Source organism: Lygodium microphyllum, chromosome 9, assembly GCF_053477565.2.
Source record: "Lygodium microphyllum isolate KBCC chromosome 9, Lygodium_microphyllum_v1.1.10, whole genome shotgun sequence".
In the NCBI taxonomy this organism is placed as follows: Eukaryota; Viridiplantae; Streptophyta; class Polypodiopsida; order Schizaeales; family Lygodiaceae; genus Lygodium; species Lygodium microphyllum.
Window position 1 is genome coordinate 67396837 of NC_141143.1, and position 13881 is coordinate 67410717.

The window sequence follows — 13881 nt, forward strand, 5'->3', positions numbered from 1 at the left end:
TACCTGCATTGACATTGACAACTCCATTGAAGCTCCGTGGATCCATGCACTTCATCCCTATCCCATAGTACCATGAGAGACTTTCTCCCCAAAAAGATGGCCGGCAGAGGCCTGGATTCACGCAGACTCAGAGTGGTGAGCATTTACAAAACAAAAGAAGTCGTCAAACCCTGCGGGCCTCTCTCCTGAGTTGGGCGGGCGAGGGTTGTAGGCCGTTCGAAATTATTTTCACACGCGGAAACTTTTGTCAAGCCTTGTGTGTCGTGTTTGATACATAGGAGGAAATATGCCCATGTTCGCACTTGCCATCGGGATGATTGTGAGACGGCCCTAAGGGTTCTTTGTGCCTCTATATTCTGGGTGCCTCTCTTGATGTAATGCGAGCGTAGACGTTGATTAGCTGCGAATTCGATGAGGAGGTGAGACGGGAACTACATCTATCATTGTTTGGTGCGTGGCTTTCTGGAAAAGGCCACGCTATAGGTCAAAATTTTCCCAAGATTGTAAATAGAATAATCATGCTAATGGCCACAACGGTTCCATGGTGTAGTGGTTATCACGTCTGCTTTACACGCAGAAGGTCGTGAGTTCGAAACTCACTGGAGCCAGCTGGTCGGGCGCCGCTTGTACATTGCACGTACGATTCTCTGTTTGTGGATGTGGTCTGTGCTGCCCCTTTTGAAGAGATGAGCGCCAACCGCGTCAGGAATCGAACTGTGTTCGTCCACTATTTGTTGCTTCTTCTTCAAACCACCTCGCGCGCACCCCTTTGAAGCTATCTTATTTGCTTTACGTGTACGGACGTCCGACTGCTCTGTTCCTTTTTTGCCGGACCCTTATCCAATTCGACTAAACGATGCTATACACAGTCGACTTTGGCATTCGTGACTGTGGATTTTTTTATTGCGGAGCATTCGTGGCTGTTACTTGTTACGAAGCCCTCGAGGCTCGGCTTACAAGGTTTTGGTGTCATGGCCTTTGTTGTACTGTATGGCCTTCGAAGGGTAGGCTTCTATTGCGTTTCTTTGTATTTTGGATCCCACAAATTCATTGGACTCCCACATCTCTCTTTGGATTTTGAGGAAATTGATCTATGTTGGTAGCATTTGGAGTTGGTTGTATGGGCATCTAAGCCACAACCTACCTCTTGGTTACCTTGCTTTGAATAGGCACCTTCTTTGGAATGGTTATTGGTCTCATGATTTTCACTTGCCAAATAGATTGCTCCTTGCCTTTTGGTTCAATTGGTGCTTTCTATTTCTCGGCTCTAGCTCGATAGGCATTTTAGCAAGTACAAGTTGAACTCTGTAGTCCTCCTTAGGTAGCCAAGCCTTGCCTTTGTAGAATCCTTGAGAAAACCTTTTCTAGACCAACCTTGGCCCTATGGACTTTTGCTAATGGTACCACCTAGAACTATTTGCCTTGTTTGGTATTACCTTTTTTGCCTTCTTCTTGTGGGATTGTGCACTTCTCCAAGTTGGTTCTCCTTCTTGGGTTTCTTACGAGGTCCTGCCCTGACACTTTGGTTTCTTGCCTTCCCTCAAGGAGTCTTTCAATGCCTGCACCAGGTCGCTAACAACCTTGCTAGCTAGAGCACTTGGTTGACAAGTTTGAGGGGTTTTCTTGCATGGTTCTCTTTTGGTCGAATGGGACTCTCCTAGATGAAGGTTGCGATGCCTTTTGCTCTAGGTAGGCTCAAGTGAATCCTCTTTATTATGTATGATTCACATTTTTCTAGCTTTAGAGACAAACTAGTCTTACATAAGTAGGTAATTAGTTAAACATTAGCTTATTTAAGTGATCAAATGCAATCGGAGTACTCATTGGCTTGTTGGTCCTACTATTATGGCAAAGGTTGCAAAGTAAAAAGTCAATATGGCTTTTTTGGCATACCCCCTTCTAGGGGAGGTATAGCATTTGGTTATCCTAGGGGTTGAAGAATTTTGCCTAAGGTGGAGAATTTTCATGATTGTGTGATTAAATCTGCCACATTGATAGTAGAATGTTCGTAGGATTGTTGTTTCTATCTCCTCCTATTCCTCTTCCATTACAAGAGGTTTCTTTTTAAATTGCCACTTTTCTTGATTTTTGTTGACGAGCTCATAATGGTAAACTTGCTTGCTATACTTGTTTTGAAATTTCAAAAATATTATTTAGAAGTCGTGCTTTTTATTTATTATTATTATTTAAGTATCATAGAGTATGGGCATGCCTTATGACAAGGTTTTGCTTATTACTTGTTTCTTTGAATTCTTGAAAATAAAGAATACTCAAAATAGAATTATCTTTATGTATAAGGAGAGAGAGAGAGAGAGAGAGAGAGAGAGAGAGAGGGTGGGGGTGTATTAATGTGTATGCTATAGCTATAAAATATGAATGTGTTACTATATTTCTTTATTGTGATCAAAACTTGATGTGCATATATTTATATTTATATTTACAATTTTATAAGTGTACATGTGTGTGTGTGTGTGTGTGTGTGTGTGTGTGTGTGTGTGTGTGTGTGTGTGTGTGTGTGTGTGTGTGTGTGTGTGTGTGTGTGTGTGTCTATATGTTATTAATAAGATAAAGAAAAATAGATGTGTGTGTATACATATGCATGCACATGTGTGTTCATTTTTTCCCATATTACAATAATTTCGAAACAAAAAACTAGTTAAAACTCTGAACAAAGATTAATAATAGAATGCACATTTCTTTGCGTAGAAGTTAATATTTTGTTAGAAATGAATATGCATTCTTTTTACATATGAGTTGAATTTGTAATACACACTTTGATGTGATGGGTAATATTTTAAATATATCACATCATAATTGATCCTAAAGTACTTGCGATGGAATTTTAACATTGACAACTACAAAGCACAATAAATGTGCATTTCAAACTATATTGTTTGATATATATTGACGACATATTCCAAGTTGTAAATTTATCATGTATTTTTTATATTCCAAGAATTGATTGGTTGAAAAGTAGGACATTTTTTCTTATGATCACATGTCCACTTGGAGAAGTTTATTAGATGAATCACTTATTATGCATAATAAATTGTAGATAAAGTCCCATGTATGTCATTATGACATCGTTGCCATGCTAATCAAGAATATCCATGGATTTTTTAGTGCAACACTATATGGCTAGTTACTATTTGTACAACCTATAAATGTAATAACTATGTGACCTTTGTTTGAGCTAATCACAATTTTTGCATCAACAGTAGGACAATACATGGCTCAATCAATCCCCTCAAAAAGGAAGAAACAAAGAAAAAGAAGAAGAAGAAACATGAAAAAGAAAACACGCTATAATTGTTAATCCGGTGCACACAATAGTGGAAGTGTTGTTCTCTTAGCTCCTTTGCCATATGCATGTTATTAACTGTAGAGCACACATCATGCATTGGGCACAGTCTTGCATAGGTCTCTCTCGTAATCATTTGATAATTTAGAAAGAATGAAACCCTTAAAAACTAGAAAAAAAAAGTCACAAAGTGATGGTTGATAAGGGAAAGGATGAAACCCTTGAAATTTTTTACAAATCGATGGGTGACTATGATAGAATACAAGCTAGATCCCCCTACCGATCCTATAGCATGCCTTATGAGAAAGCAAGAAAATCTACATGTTGATAATGCCATGTTTTGATGAAGGACATTTTAAACCCTTTGAAAAACAAAAGTCTAGATTACCGTAAGCTTGAAACATCTTATTTACTAGTTTTGTTTCTAGCTTTACACATCTGAGCCAAGTTCTAACAACATGCATACTAATGGCTATAAGCAGAGAGCTAGTATTCTTTGACTTGTGATTAAATTCCCCTACATGAATTTTATTGGGAGAAATTTTGACATCTATTAACCTCCAAGCAAACATGGTAGCTCTCTTCCAAGGCATAAAGCATTAGATAGTTGCAAAAGAGACAAGCCAACCACTTGTCGGGACCCAAAATGGGCCCAACACTAGCACTAAGGCTCTAGCCGAGCCTCCTATACTCACCCAAACAAACCCACGGCCTCGCGGCCAAGAGCATATATACACTATGAACCGATTTATTGAAAGAACATGACATCGTGCCACTACGCAGACACAGTGTGAAAACTCTAGAGTATATCAGCATTCGGCTTTCTTATTGATCTAGAGAGTCAATGCTATATTAGTCACTAGTATCAGTGTTTGTTGTGTGGATGGTTCAAAAATACTAGATTTTTGGACAAGTTTAGCCTATTTTTGATATTTTGGATATTATTTCTTGTAAATATCCAAATGTTGTAGACAACTTCTAGAATAAGATGACATGTTTTAAAAAAAAGCAAGTGGCTTTGAGCCATTTTTGGGGGATTTTATGCAACAAGAAGTATTGGCGAAATCACACAACTCGCGATCACAGTTTATAGGCAGCAAACATCACTTCGAAAACTGGGAGAAGGAGTGATCTTGGAGAATTTTGACTAGGTGTCATGTTAATTTACCCCCCTTTCGGAGCCAACAGAAGCATCAGATTGGCAGTCTAGGCAACAGAGAAGAAGCTACTGTTTGATACACATTTTTAGTCTACAATGGATTTTCAGTCTATATTGACTATCTATATTGACTGTGTGACCTTTGTTTGAGCTAATCACAATCATGCATTGGGCACAGTCTTGCATAGGTTTTTGGGGGATTTTAGAACAGGATGACATGTTTTTTTTTAAAAAGCAAGTGGCTTTGAGTCATTTTTGGGGAATTTTATGCAAAAAGAAGTATTAGCGAAATCACGCGACTTGCGATCACAGTTTATAGGCAACAACATCACTCCGAAAACTTGGAGAAGAAGGAGTGATCTCAAAGACTTTTGACTAGGTGTCATATTATTTTACCCCCCTTTGGGAGCTGACGAAAGCATCAGATTGGCGGTCTAGGCAATAGAGAAGAAGCTACTGTTTGATGCACATTTTTAGTCTACAAGGGATTTTTAGTCTACAAGGGATTTATCTTCTCAGGATGCAAAAATAAATTGACAGGCTTCACCTCTATGAGTATTCTTCTACATCTTCTATTTCTTTGAATCCCTTCTCTTTTGTCTACTCCTCTCCCTGAATCTCCCTTTACCCTAATGTCTCTTACCCCCATGGTAGACTTTCGACCCCAAACACTTCGACATTGGGGTGAACCCAATATGAAAGTCGACAACATGTGTGTTAAGATGGGGGATTTTGCAGGTTCAAGTAGTGATGATGCTTTACAACAGATGATTGCTTTGTTGCAGCAACAACAACAACAATAATTGTTGTTACAATAGCAGATGCAACCTCAGCAAGAAGCAAAAAGAATTGATTCATTAGCTATGAATGCATTGCAAGCAGTGGGACAAGAATTGAAGCAATTTAAGGGTCAAAATGTTTCGGCCTTCATCCGGTTGTATGAAGAAAAGATGTTGTTTTATGGGGTACCGCAGTATGCATGGAGTCAGTATTTCTTCCGTTTGGCCATACATGCATTGCATGATTGGTTTGATGAGTTACATAGAAGAGATGTTGAGTGGGCAGCTTTTAAGAAAGCTTTGAGAGAAGAGTTTTTCTTGGAAGATGTAGGATTGGTAACTAAAAAGATATTTACAGATTGGATTGAAAAGCCCAATAAGCTGCTATAGCTTTGCTCCGTGAATTCGAAAGTCGGTATGCATAGTGTTGGATACCGATGAGCAACAATCATTGGAGAGTCAAAAAATTGATTTGTTTCTGAAGGCTGCAAATCCTGTCTTACAGGAGAAGTTTACAGATCATTTAGAATATGTCTCTTCTAAAATGGGACTAAAATCAGATTGGGCTAATATAACTGAGGGAGTGCATATGTTGGTAAAGAGAGAGTAGATAAAATTAAGATGGGGTACATGCACCACACCTGCCAGTGCTCAGATGGGGGATTGAGATTGCAGTCATGGCGCCTGTGGCTATGGCAGAACAACCGGCTATACCTATTGGTCTAGTTCTTCAAGATGATGTTGTGGATAAATTAATCAAAGACATGCGTGGTTTGAGACTAAATTTGACAGAAATCAATGCAAAGGTTGAAAAGTTGGATATTAAGGTAGAAGAGAAGGGTCGAGCAATAGCTCAAAGACCGTACAAAGAAGGATACAAGAAGAGATGCATTTGGTGTGACAGTTTACATCATAAACAGCGAGACTATACAGTCTACCGTGAAACGAAAGTGAAAAGGTTAGTCTTTTGGAAAGATGGCAAAATACATGCAACAGAAATTGGTCTTCCAATAGAGCCAAACATTGGAAATGGTGGCATGTAGAAGAGGTTGGAAGAGATGGCAGCAAGGATAGAATTTGTTGCCATAGATGCAGCCACATATGGGTTGAGAATTGAAAGGACCGAAGAAGCTCGTAAAGGAGGTATAGTTGAAGTAAAATCTCACGTTTGGACGCATGCATTAGATTGCATGGAAAAAGAAAAAACAACAAAGTCTAAATTGGCTGATGCAAGTCAGAGTATACGAGGGAGAACAGGATGGAGTGCACCAATGGATTCATTTTCAGCCTATGCTTATTTGGCTAAGGTTCATAATCAAGAAGCTCTTATGGAAGAAAAGATGAGAACATAATTATTTGTAATTAAAATTCTAGTTTTTTTGCATTTTTTGGTATGAAATACTTAAGAATACCGAGATTCATTATTACTCTTAATTTTCCTCCGTGGGAACATAATCTACCATGACAGAACTTATAAAATTAACAATTTAGCATAAAATCACACATTTATGTGTTTTGTGTGTTTTAGATAACAGGGTATAAATGATTAAGACTTGCTATTCATGTTGATATTTCTGATAGAATGAGCCATCTTCAAACACTAGAAACCAATTTCAACCATGGGAAACCAATATGCATCATAAAACCAAGAGGAAGCCCAATTACACATGAAACTGCATATGCATTCCATCCTATTTCAAGAATGGGAAGCCATTGACACTTCCTTGGTGCTTTCTTGATCTATCCCTCACATTCCATCATGAATCAACACCCATTTCCCCTCCTTCTCTCAGCCCATATGAACCACATTTATAGCGAGAGAGAAAGAGGAGAGAGAAAGACTAAAAATTGATCTTATTAAATACTACAACATTTCTCATGCAGATAAGAGCAATGGAGAGCAAAAAATTCATAGATCCAATGTCCAGGAGCAAGGAGAGAATCAGAAGAAAACATGAGAACACTGCTAGTCCTTCCTCTTTTAGACCCATCTAAATGCATAACATGAAGTAAAATGGAGTAGCAGAAAGAGGCTGAAACAGCCATACCTGAGCATGTTATGGAGGATGCATCTCAAGAGAAGAAACAAGAGGGGAGGAAAAGGGGCAAGCAGCTTGGTTACAGGTTATAATCAGACCTTGAGACTGCCACAAACCTTAAAAGATCTTGAAAGATCGCATACTTGGCAGTAGAGTGAAATTCACACTTGGTGAAATTCTTGGAATCGCGAAGCGTGAATTTCATGATGCAATCATTGATATGCTAAAACAAAAAACATAGTTTGATGGTGAAGTTTTGCAAGTATTGATGCAGGTTGACAAAGACATACAGAACCAACTTCAGAGGGAATATGATGACGCATGTAATGCTGATTTGGAGCAGGCTGATGTTGAAAATTTATTAAATGGGAGTGTAGACAATAAGCTTGTGGTGGTTGAAATTGGTCTTATGGGCAGCAATAAGCATAGAGAGAAGGCTATGTATAATGGGGATGTCCATCAACAAGTACATGAAGAAGAAGATGCTCATTTTAGTTTAAGCATTATTCACGAATGCATTAGCATTAGGAAAAAAATGAACTCACAAATGGGCCCTTAAAAATAATATAGTTTAAGATGTGGGCCTTTTGGATTGTCCAATAGGAAGGCTAGATGTTGACATCCATGGAGGGTGAATCTTCTCTCTCCAAATCTTGGGGTTTCTATTAAAAAAAGGGGTAGTGGGGATTTAAAAAAAGGAAGAATGAATAGTACACAAAATTTGAGTTTCTCTCACCTCGTTTTTCCTTCCTTTTTTTGGAGAATTTTCAATTTCAGCTTTTTCCCTCTCACGAAATCAATTTGACCCAAAAGTTGAGCAATAGACCGCTTTCCCTCTCTTCTCTATACTCATGAATTTTCATCTCCCTCTTGAAAGTAATTAGGGATTTGAACATTCTACTTACCTCAACTAGATTTTGGGCAAAACATAGGTGCCCATCTCTCTTTGCATTTTCTCTTGTTTTCTATTTTTTCAATAGGATTTGATGTCGTTTCTTACTGTTATTGTTGTTTTATTGCAGAGGTTGTTTGTGGCAGGAAACAGAGGTGCTCATCTCTCTCTCTCTCTCTCTCTCTCTCTCCTTTCTTTCCCCTCTCTCTCTATGTGTTGTTTCTCTTTTATGTTGTGTTTTCAGTAGAATTTTATGTTGGTTCTAATCGTTGTTTTCTTATAGAGTTTATTTGGAGCAAGAGGCAAAGGTGTTAATCTCTCTCTCTGTTTGGTTTTTTTTTTGCTGATATCTTTTCAATATAACATAATGTTAGTTCTAACCCTTGTTGTTTTATTGCAGATATTATTTTGGGTGACATTGCATAAGTGCTCATCACTCTCTCCCTCTCTCTTTCTCTCTCTGTGTTTCCTATTTTCTACAGTTTTTCAGTATACCTTCATGTAAATGCTAACTCTTGCTATTATCTTTTTTGTAGAGATAAATTTGGGCAAGATTGGATAGGTGCTCATTTCTTTCTCTCTCCCGCATACTCACACACACTCTCTTTCTTCATCTATGTATTATTCCTTTTCTACTATCTTTACAATAGGGTTTGATGCTAGTTCTAACTCAAGGATCAATTGTTGTTGCAGCACTTAACACAAGGTAGAGCAGAGATTCTGTAGCTCAATTTACAGGTAAATCTACCATATTTTGTGGTACCAAAATTTATTCATTTAATTAGTGACTTTTATGTTTGATGGGATTGATGTTTTCTTATGTCCATCATTTGCAATGGGTTTTGATTAGCAACGATTCAATCTTATCTTCAACAGATCAGCTTATAGGTAAATTGGCCCTGTTTTGTATTGCTTCTATTCATGCAGTTATCTAGATATTTTTTACTAAAAGGGATTCATGCAAGTATTTTTGTTAAAAGGGATTCATGCCGCTGTTTTTTTGTACATGCAGGTATTGTACAAGGTTTAGGTGAATCACATAATTCTTGATCGACTATTTTGATGTGGTGAGTGATTCCTTTGTGTTGGATGATATGGATCTGCTGGAAGTTGATGGTTCAAAAATCCTCTGCTTTATTGGTCCTATGTGTCCATTTGGATCTCCATGCCAATTGGCAATGATCCATAAAACTCTTGTATCATATCATCCATATAACACACAATGTGTTGTCTTAGAATATCTCAGGTGTCAATCCAATGTGTCTATTAAGATTTGCATGCTATGTGGCTGCTATTCTTGTAACAACTACTCTATAATATCCATATTTCATACAATGTATTGAGTCAAATCAGACTCCTCTTCATTATAATAAAATTTATTTTGGCAAAATTCTCTGAGTATTCTTGTGCTATTATTTTCATCATATTTCATGTAAATGGTATGATTAAAGTGATGCCTTGAAATTGAATCTATACTTTGTGTCGATGTATATATCCACATGAGTTTTGATATCGATGTTTATATCTATTTTTTACAAAAGTGTAAACATCTCTTAATGTCATGTTGATTTGTATGGCATATTGGTGATTACTAGACAGACTTAAAATGCTTATTATTTAGGGTTAATACATACTTCTTTACATCTAATGTGCAGGTTATAATGCATGAGAGAAGAATAAGCATTCTCTCGATAGAAGTACGTAACAGAAAAGATGAAGAAGGGAATTGGATCACTGATACATATCATTGCTCGTCTTGGGTACATATGCGTCCAAGTATGAAGGGAGCTTTCATGGTGAAAGCATCTGCAATTACAGATGTATCAAAGCATTGGAAGGGTAAAATTTTAGCTCTCAGACAAAGGAATGTTGATTCTCACCTTGTAACAGAGGCATTTGTATAACATGTATTCATGCAAAAACAAATATATATTGTGTGCACTGTTCCCTTTCAACGAATAAGTATTTGCAACTCATTGAGAATGAGAAATTTCATGATACCTATGTAACAACTTGTCTCATATTTACAGAATTATACTCTTCAGATTGCTGTGAGTGGCAAAATGTTGAGATTTTCACTGGTTCTTTAAGTGTTACCACCTCGAAACTGGTAGTTTTCTCTTTGAGAGGCATATAGCTAAGCAACTCGTAGAGGACCTTGTTTTTTTCTATGACTCCAAGTACATATTGCCCAAGGGGAGTCAAGAATATGGAATCCTTGAGTCTATGCACATCTTGAATCTCAATAGCATAGAATGGCCATTGTGTAGTCACAACATTTTGCACATGTGTAGCACAAAAATTTTAGCAGACATATTGAATTCTATGAAGCCAAGCACCGACTCAAAGAATATGCATCTAAGCTGATTCATAATGATTACAATTTTTGCACATATATTCAAGGAATGTAAGGGTTTGAGATGTACCAAAAGCACGTACGTCATAAAAAGTGTAACAGAGGATTATGTAACAAGGATTCTAGCAAAACTTGGACATAAAAAATAACTCACAGTCCTGACACAGTGGAGTGTAGAGTCACAACAAGGGACATGGCTTTCAGGTATGAATGGGAGCTACAAGCTCTACCCCGAGACCTACGGACCACTTATTGCTCAAGTGTTTCGAACCGAGTGGCCATGGCTACCTCTCACATAGCCGACGCGCAATGCCTACCTTACGGGTGTAGTGAGCTTACCTTGATGCTCGATCGAGTACCCTCCTCTTTCTTGCACACCGGTAGCTCCACGATCCTTGAGGCAAGCTCAAGCAACCTCAATCTCTCTCCCATGAGCTTCATCCTCCATAGCCACGCGCGAGACAAGAGAAGAGAAGAGAGAAGGGGAAGATGAAGAGAGAAGATGGAGAGCTTCTTCTCCAAGATCCCTCACTCTCACACAATCACTCCCTCACTTCCTCACACTCTCTCAATCCCTCTCTCAAGCACAAGCAAGAAGGCAAGAAACAAGAGAAGAAGAAGAAGAAGCTTTGGCCACACACAAGAATGAGCTTTTCATTCACTTTTCAACTTTATATACAAAACCCTAAATCCCTTTTGGGTGGTCATCCCCTTTTCCTCTTTTTTACATGGCCGGCCGTAGCCTAGGCCCTTTTTCTCATTGTCCTTCTATCTTCCTAGATTCCTTTCCACCGCCCGTCTACATTTACAAATTGCACGGGTGAGAGCCCGACGCTCTTTTACAAGATTTCAGGGTGCGCCTTTTTATTTTAAAATGCACCTTTCTCCTTTTGCATTTGCCTTGGACTTTTAAGGTTGCCCTTGCGCTTTTGGCATTTTCTCCTATTCTTTCTTCAGTCGGGCTACCTTTTTTCCGCCTTTGCCCTGCGTCTTTTTTATTTTCTTTTGCTTTCTTCGTGTTGGGGTTAACATTACCCCCCTCCTAGACAAGTGGCAGCCCCATGGCACTGTGGTGGGAAGTAGTGGGATAGATGATGCTGTTGCTAGGTGGAACTGGTGGGTAGATGACACTGATGCTTGTGAATGAGAGGTGATGGAGTTTGATGACGATGACTAGGAAAGATTCCGGCGTGCTTTAGGCTTCATGAAGATACTCGGCATCTTTCACACTGTTGTGGCACCCCTTATGTAGCCGGTCGTCTTTTGAGTATCAGAAACGCTTGAAGCAATAAGCAATCCCTTAGGAGGGTGGTATTGGAGGGATTTATTCTGGAGAAACCCCCCCGACGTTGTTTGCCTTGAAAATCCGTTGCTTTGATTGAAGATCCTTGTCTTTGAGTTGAAGGTCTTTAGGCTTGTGGAATCAATAAGCGATCCGTAGATCTTGAGGGGTTGGGCATGGATCATTGGACGATAAGGTTTCAAGATCTATGCCAATGGCAGTTCTACCTTGACTTGGTTCAATCATGGTAGCCATCAGCACAGGCAGATGGCTAGCAACATGAAATGTGTTGAGCCATTTAAACCTTAGCAGCGAAGCTCCTGAAGCTGCAATAATGGAGTCATGTTCGACTCATGGAAAAATTCCTTGTCATTGGAAGATGTAGTGGATGATCTTCTTCAGCCAAGCAGCCAGTTCTTGAAACACAAACATAACCTGCAAGAAAAGTTGTGCACTTCCTAGGGGGTGTGTCTGTCTCACTATGTAGTGCATGGTGCCCGTGCTAGTGGAACTGGGAGATGGGTCTAACCTTGGGCAAGCCCTTGGTAATGTCCCACACTTGAGGACCCAGTTCGTGCGTCGTTGGAGGTGTGGTGCAAAACTTAGGGGGACATGTCTGAAAGTCCTGCCCTTGATGTGCCCTAAGTGTGAAGTGGGGAAGGGGCTAGAGAGAACCCTAGATGCAGTGAGTGTGGTGCACAATAACAATGAAGGGAGACTGCAAGCACATGTGAAGTGTTCTCCTTGTTAACTTTGCTTAGTAGTAGATTCATCTTTTAGCTTTGCTATTTTTTGCTCTTGTCTTTCTCTCCAGTCACCTTGTCTTTGTTCCCTTGTGGCTTTTTCTCTTTTTGCTTTCTTTTTTTTTCTTTGTTTTTTTTTTTTGAGAATGAGAGAGGGAGTACAATTGTCAAGGCAGACCACACCCATTTAATCACGGGGCGGTCGCAGGCTGGTCACTTACAAGTTCGATTGGACAGCCAAACCGTGAAATGACCTGCTCCCACAAGAACTTTGCAGTGGTTCTAGCATCATTCTTCCTCGTGGCTCGTGCCTCTGCCCACTTCGTTAGATAATCGGTTGCCACTATGATGTAGCGAGCTTGGGAATATTGTGCCGCAGGACTGATAGGTCCAATAAAATCGATGCTCCATTTTTCAAAGGGTTGTCGGGCTATGACAGTGGTCAATTCCATCTTGTCTTTCCGCACAGGCACTTTGGTCCTTTGGCACTCATCGCAGTGCTTTACAAATTTAGCTACATTGCGGAAAAGGGTGGGCCACCATAGTTGGGATTGTAGCACCTTTCGGGCTGTTGTGTCCCCGCTAAAGTGTCCTCCAGCGATTCCGCCATGTGCTTCTTTCAATGCATCGTGTATCTCGTGCTCACATACGCATCTGCGCAATAAACAGTCTTGTCCCAACCTATAGAGTTGGCCGGCTATAAGTTGGTATGGCTGAATTTTTAGGATAAGTCTTCTCAACCTGGCCTTCTCAATGGGTCTCTCAGGTAGTCCGCTCTCTAGCACTTGCACTATGTCATCGGCCCAGTACGGTGTCAGATCAGCTTTAAACAATTCTCTCTCTCTAGACAGGTTAAAGAGATGAGCATCCGGTAGTTCGTCAGGTATGCCTTGTCCAACGGCTTCTCCTGTGGGTATGCGGGACATGTGGTCAGCCATGTAATGCTGCTTTCCTTTGCGTACAACCACAGAGAAGTCAAACTCTAGTAGAAAGAGTAACCATCTAGCTATGCGTCCCGTAGCGTAAGGCTTGTTCACAAGATATAGCAAGGCTTGATGGTCAACAAAGAAGACAAAGGGAGTGGCCAACAGGTAATGCCTAAATTTCTTTACCGCAAATACCATGGCCAACCCCTCCCTTTCTGTCGTGGAATAGTTCATCTCGGTCTCTATGAGCTGCCTGCTGGCAAAACTCACCGGGTAATCTAAGTTATGTTCACCAGGCTGGCATAGCATGGCTCCAATAGCGAACTTAGAGGCGTCTATGTGTACATGAGACATTATGTTCTAGTCTGGGGCTCGTAAGATTGGTGCAGTAGTAAGAGCCTTTT

General features: G+C 39.7%; 1 non-coding gene across 1 annotated transcript; it reads left to right on the plus strand.

Moving 5' to 3' along the window:
• Nucleotides 1–535: 535 nt before the first annotated feature.
• TRNAV-UAC (transfer RNA valine (anticodon UAC)) lies at nt 536–608 on the plus strand. Its single transcript has one exon. It is a non-coding gene; the product is annotated as a tRNA-Val (tRNA).
• The last annotated feature ends 13273 nt before the right edge of the window (nt 609–13881 follow it).